We start from the raw sequence: 6555 nt of genomic DNA, 5'->3' as shown, positions 1-6555 counted from the left end.
CAAACAAAAAACTAGACCAAATATGTCAAACAGTTGCTTTCAGACATCAAATAACAGGCAACACACAACGGTGATTCTTGAGCGAAAGGAAGAAAAAGAGTTCAGCCCTATGAACTCTGCAGCTTTCTGCCTGCAGGCATATTTCAAACTACAGAGTAAGGAAGAGGAATCTGAACACAGCTTAACCATCTTGCTTAGATGAAGAGCCAGAGTTCAGGATATCTGAGGTGGCTGGAAATCTCAGGGCAGAGTTCAGAGAGGAGTAGATTATGAGGAAAAAGAATTCCAGAAATCTCCATAGATACCTCTATGAACTTGCTGAATACTAACATGTGAATGTACAGGATAAAACTCCATTAGGCTGGATAGAGACTGGTCAGGAAGAAATGAGCTCAGTGGCTCCCCAGCTCACAAAGCACTGGAACACATTTCAGTTCTGATCAGCAAGATTAGAAAGCTCTAATTGATCATTTGGCACCCTAAGCAGGCCATGCCTTAGTGAATAGGCGAAACACTCCCAAGAATATGGGCCTCTCTAAACCCACCTTAATGACACTTTAAAGGAGCCTCGAATGGATCAAGCTGAACTGAAGTTAACTTCATTGACTATGGCAAGAAAGCCCAGCATCCAATAGAAGAAGAAAACAAAAATATATATAACAGTTTAAAACAATGGCTAAATCCAAGGAAACTTACTAGACATGGAAGAAGCCAGAAAATGTGATCTATAACTAGGAGAAAAATCAATCAATACAAATAGATTTGATGATTTGATAGAATTAGCAAGTAGGAATATTAAAACCGCTGTCATAACTACGTTCACGTATTTAAAAGAAAACATGAACATAATAAGGAGAGAAAGCAGGAACATAATAAAGAAATGAAAGAGAGAAAAGAATAAAATGAAACTCCTAGAGGTGAAAAATACAGTACCTATGATGGGATTAAAAGTAGGTTAAATGATGGAAGTTCCCTTGGTGGGTGGTTCAGCAGTTAACAACCTGACTAGGGACCCATGAGGATGTGGGTTCCATCCCTGGCCTTGCACAGTAGGTTAAGGATCTGGTGTTGCCGTGAGCTATGGTGTAGGTCGCAGACGTGGCTCAGATTCTGTGTGGCTGTGGTATAGACTGGCAGCTGCAGCTCCAATTTGACCTCTAACCTGGGAATCTCCATATGCCATGGGTATGGCCCTAAAAAGCAAAAAAAAAAAAAAAGTATGACTGGGTCACTCTGTTGTACAGTAAAAATTGGCACAACACTGTAAATCAACTATATTTTAATTTAAAAACGTGAACACAGGAGTTCCCGTCGTGGCGCAGTGGTTAACGAATCCGACTGGGAACCATGAGGTTGCGGGTTCGATCCCTGGCCTTGCTCAGTGGGCCAACGATCCAGCGTTCCCATGAGCTGTGGCGTAGGTTGCTGATCCGGCTCAGATCTGATGTTGCTGTGGCTGTGGCGTAGGCAGGCGGCTACAGCTCCAATTGGACCCCTAGCCTGGGAACCTCCATATGCCGCAGGAGTGGCCCTAGAAAAGACAAAAAAAAAAAAAAAGCGAACACAGTCTAGTGAACTATGGGTATACTTGGAAACCCAGAAAGAAAGAAAGATATAATATAGAAAAAATATTTGAGGAATAATAGCCAAAATTTTTCCATAGCTGAGAAAACTATAAGGCTGCAGATCCCAAAACATCAACCAACACAAAATAGGACAACTATACACACACCACCACCACCACTACCTCAAGAATCAGAATCAAGACACAATCAAATAGCTGAAAGCTTAAATATTATTAAGGGAATTTTTTTTTTTTTTTGCTTTTTATGGCCATACCGGTGGCATATGGAGGTTCCCAGGCTAGGGATTGAATCGGAGCTACAGCTGCTAGTTTATGCCACAGCCACAGCAATGCAGGATATGAGCCAGGTCTGCAACCTATACCACAGCTTACGACAACGCTGGATTCTTAACCCACTGAGTGAGGCCAGGGATCAAACCCAAAACGTCATGGTTCCTAGTCGGATTCATTTCTGCTGCGCAAAAATAGGAACTCTAATATATGGAAATCTTGATCTATGAACAGGTTGGCACTTATGGCAAATGCAGAGGTAAAATGTATGAAAACAGTAGTACAATGAATGGAAAAAGGAAAATGGAAGTATGCTGCTGTAAGATTCTTATAATTTACATTAGGTTGCATACTATTATCACAGGACAGACTCTGAAACGGTAAAAGTGTTTATTGCATATGCTACAGCAATCACTAAAACTAATAAAACAAAGAGGTAGAGCTTGTAAGCCAATAGAAGAGGTAAAATGGAAGCAAAAAAAATTTAAAATAAGCAGTAAAAAGAGAACAAGTAGCACAAATAAAAGATAGTAGACTTAAACCCAATCATAAGAATAAGTACAATAAATGTACATAGTCTAAACATTCTAATTAGAAGTATTAAATTGTATAGAAAAGCAATACCTTACAACATGCTGTGTGAAAGAGACCCATTTTAAACATAAAGACATTGGAGTTCCTGTGGTGTCTCAGTGGAAACAAATCCGACTAGGAGCCATGAGGTTCCGGGTTCCATCCCAGGCCTCACTCAGTGGGTTAAGGATCTGGCATTGCCGTGAACTGTGCAGTAGGTCGCAGGCACGGCTCTGATCTGGCGTTGCTATGGCTGTGGCTGTGGATGGCCTCTGTAGCTCCAATTAGACCCCTAGCCTGGGAACCTCCATATGCCTCAGGTGTAGCCATAAAAAGCAAAACAAAAAACATGAAGACACAGACAGGAATTCCCCATCGTGGCGCAGTAGAAACGAATCCAACTAGGAACATTGAGGTTTTGGGTTCAATCCCTGGCCTCGACGAGTGGGTTAAGGATCCAGTGTTATCATGAGCTGTGGTGTAGGTCACAGACGTGGCCCAGACCCTGCAATGCTGTGGCTGTGGTGCAGGCCGGCAGCTGCAGCTCTGATTCAACCTCTATGGGAACCTCCATGTGCCACAGGTGCAGCCCTAAAAAGCAAAAAGAAAGAAAAAAGAGAAAAAGACACAGAATAAAGTAAAACAACATGAAAAATATACTATGGAAACACCAATCATAAGAAAACTAGAATGGTGATATTAATATCACTCAAGGAATGTTATAATTACAAGGAGTATTATATGGGACATTACAAAGACATAAAAATACTAAACATACCCAATAATAAAGTTTCAAAATACATGAAAAAATAAAACAAAAAAGCTGAAATAAATAAATCCACAATTACAGTTGGAAATACAAATATGCCTCTTCAAATAATTGATTTAGGAGTTTCCTGATGGCTTAGAGGGCTGAGGATCTGGCATTGTTACTGCTGTGGCTCTGGTTACTGCTGTGGTGCAGATTCAATCCCTGGCCAGGGAACTTCTTCATGTTGTAGTCATGGCCAAAAATTAAACCTATAATTGATTTAATAAGTAGGAAGAAAATCAGTAGAAATGTAGAAAACCTAAAAACACCAGCAACTTAATTTAACTTAAATTTATAAAACACTCTACTCAACATATAATTTTCAAGTGCACATTTATTAAAATATACCATATACTGTAAAACAAGTCACAACAGTATTAAAAGGATTGAAATGGCACCAATACAAAATGAAGCAAAATGAAGAAAGATTGAAAAAAGTGGACAGCAGTCAGTGAGCTCACTAGGACAATCTCAAGTACTCTAACATATGTACAAATGAGATTAAATTAAGAATTAGTAGTTGAATTGGGAGTTCTTGCTGTGGCACAACAGGATTGGCAGTATCTCTGCAGCACCAGTTTGCAGGTTCCATCTGAGTTGGCACAATGGATTAAAGGATATGGTGTTGCCACAGCAGTGGCATAGGTCACAACTGTGTCTCAGATCCAATCCCTGGTCCAGGAACTCCGTATGCTGTGGAGCAACCAAAAAAAGAAGGAAAAAAAAAAGAATTAGTAGTTGAATTGAGTAAAAGGAGAAATCAATATTAGAAACAAATCTAGAAAATCCCTAAATATTTGGAACTTAAACAACACTTCTAAATAATCTATTAATTGGGATTTCCCTGATGGCTCAGTGGGTTAAGGATCCAGTGTTGTCACTGCTATGGCTCTGGTTATTGCTGTGGGGCCCATTCAGTCCCTAGCCTGGGAACTTCTGCATGCCACATGCATAGTAAAACAACAGCAAGAACAACAACAAACACATTAATCAAAGAGAAAATCACAAGGAAAATCAGAAAACACATTGAACATATTGGTTGAAAATGAAGACACATTTCAAAATCTGTGGGATAAAGCTAAAGCAATGATAACAGGAAATGTTATAACTTCAGATGTTTATCTTTAAGAAGAAGAATAGTCTAACACCAATAATCCAATATAATACATTAAGAAGCTACAAAAACAGGAGTTCCCATTGTGGCACAATGGGATCGGTGGTGTCTTGGGAGCACTGGGATGCAGTTTCGATCCCGTCCCCATACAGTGGGTTAAGGATCTGGTATTGCTGCAGCTGCAGCTTAGGTTGCAACACCACTTCAGTCTGATCCCTGGCTCAGGAACTTCATATGCCCCCCAAAAAAAAGAAAGAAAGAAAAGAAAAAAGAAACTTGGAAAACAAACTAAATCTAAAATGAGTAGATGGAGTAGATGAGGGACTTTGCATCATGGCTCGGTGGTTAACAACCTGACTAGTGACCATGAGGATGTGGGTTTGATCCCTGGCCTTGCTCATTGGGTTAAGGATCCCATGTTGCTGCAAGCTGCAGCATAGGTCACAGATGCAGCTAGGATCTGGTGTGGCACAGGCTGGCACTGCAGCTCTGATTAGACCTCTAGCCCAGGAACTTCCATATACCACAGGTGTGGCCATAAAAAAATTAATAAAAAGAGTAGATGAAAGGAATAAATAAAGATAAGAATAGCATCGATTAAACAAAAAGAACAATAATCAAGAAAAATAAATGGGGGAGTGATGGATTGAGAGTTTGGGATTAAAGTATGCTGTTAATCTATATAATGTATGCTGTTATCTAACATTAGATAATTGGAGTTCATATTGTGGCTCAGCAGGTTAAGAACCCAACTGAACCCATCCATGAGGATGCGGGTTCAGTTCCTGGCCTCACTCAGTGGGTTAAGGATCTGGGGTTGCCATGAGCTGTGGTGTAGGTTGCAGATGAGGTTCAGATCCCATGTTGCTGTGGTGGTGGTGTAGGCTGGCAGCTGTAGCTTCAGTTCAACCCCTAGCTTGGCAACTTACGTATGCCGCAGGTACGGCCCTCAAAAGCAAAAAATAAATAATAAAATAAATATTTTTAAAAAGAAATATAAGGGAGTTCCCATCATGGCGCAGCAGAAACGAATCCGACTAGGAACCACAGGGTTGCAGGTTTGATCCCTGGCCTTGCTCAGTGGGTTAAGGATCCGGCATTGCCATGATCTGTGGTGTAGATCACAGACTCGACTCGGATCTGGTATTGCTGTGGCTGTGGCGTAGGCCAGCAGCTGTGGCTTCAATTAGACCCCTAGCCTGGGAACCTCCTAAACCTCCAGGTTTTATGGTGCAGCCCTAAAAAGCAAAAAAGAGAAAGAAAAATAATAAAGCAAAAGCTGATTCTCTGAAAAAAAAATCATTAAATGGATAAAGACAGATCAAGATAAAAATAGAGAAAACAGGGGTTCCTGTGTGGCTCAGTGGGTTAAATATTAGGCATTGACACTGCAGCAGCTTGGGTTGCTGCTATGGCTCAAATTTGATTCCTGGCCTGGGAACTTCCACATGCTGTGGGTACAGACAAAAGAAAAGAGAGAACATAAAAGTTTCCAACATTAGAAATGCAAGAGAGGACAATATCACAGATCCAGCAGATATTAGGAGACAGTAAGGAAAAATTATGAAGAACTTTATGCTGATAAATTCTTCAACTTTGGTGCAATGGAAAATTTTCCTGAAAGACCAAAATAACCAAGAAAGAAAGTTTAAAATCTAAGTATCTATTTTTTTTTTACTGAAGAAATAGAATTTATCATCATAAACCATCCTATTAAAAAATATCCAGGAGTTCCCATCATGGCTCAGTAGGTTGAGAACCTTACTAGCATCCATGAGGATGTGGGTTTGATCCCTTGCCTCCCTCAGTGGGTTAAGGATCCTGTGTTGCCGTGAGCTGTGGGGTAGGTCTCAGACTCGGCTCAGATCCCATGTTGCTGTGGCTGTGGTATAGGCCGGCAGCTACAGCTCCAGTTTGACCCCTAGCCTGGGAACTTCCATATGCCACAGGTGTGACCCTAAAAAGCAAAAATAGAAAATATTTAAAAATTTAAAAAAGAGAAGGATAAATACCATGTGATATCACTTATATGTGAAATCTAAAATATGACGTAAATGAACATAGCAGAAATAGATTCACAGATATGGAGAACAGACTTGTTGTAGCCAAGTGGGAGTGGGGAGGAGTCCGATCGACTAGGAGTTTGGGGTTAATGGATGCAAACTATTACATTTAGAATGGATAGATAATAAGGTCCTACTG

This window comes from Phacochoerus africanus, chromosome 15 (genome assembly GCF_016906955.1).
Source record: "Phacochoerus africanus isolate WHEZ1 chromosome 15, ROS_Pafr_v1, whole genome shotgun sequence".
Classification (NCBI taxonomy): domain Eukaryota; kingdom Metazoa; phylum Chordata; class Mammalia; order Artiodactyla; family Suidae; genus Phacochoerus; species Phacochoerus africanus.
The sequence above is the reverse complement of the archived record's forward strand: the minus strand, read 5'-3'. Positions refer to the sequence as shown.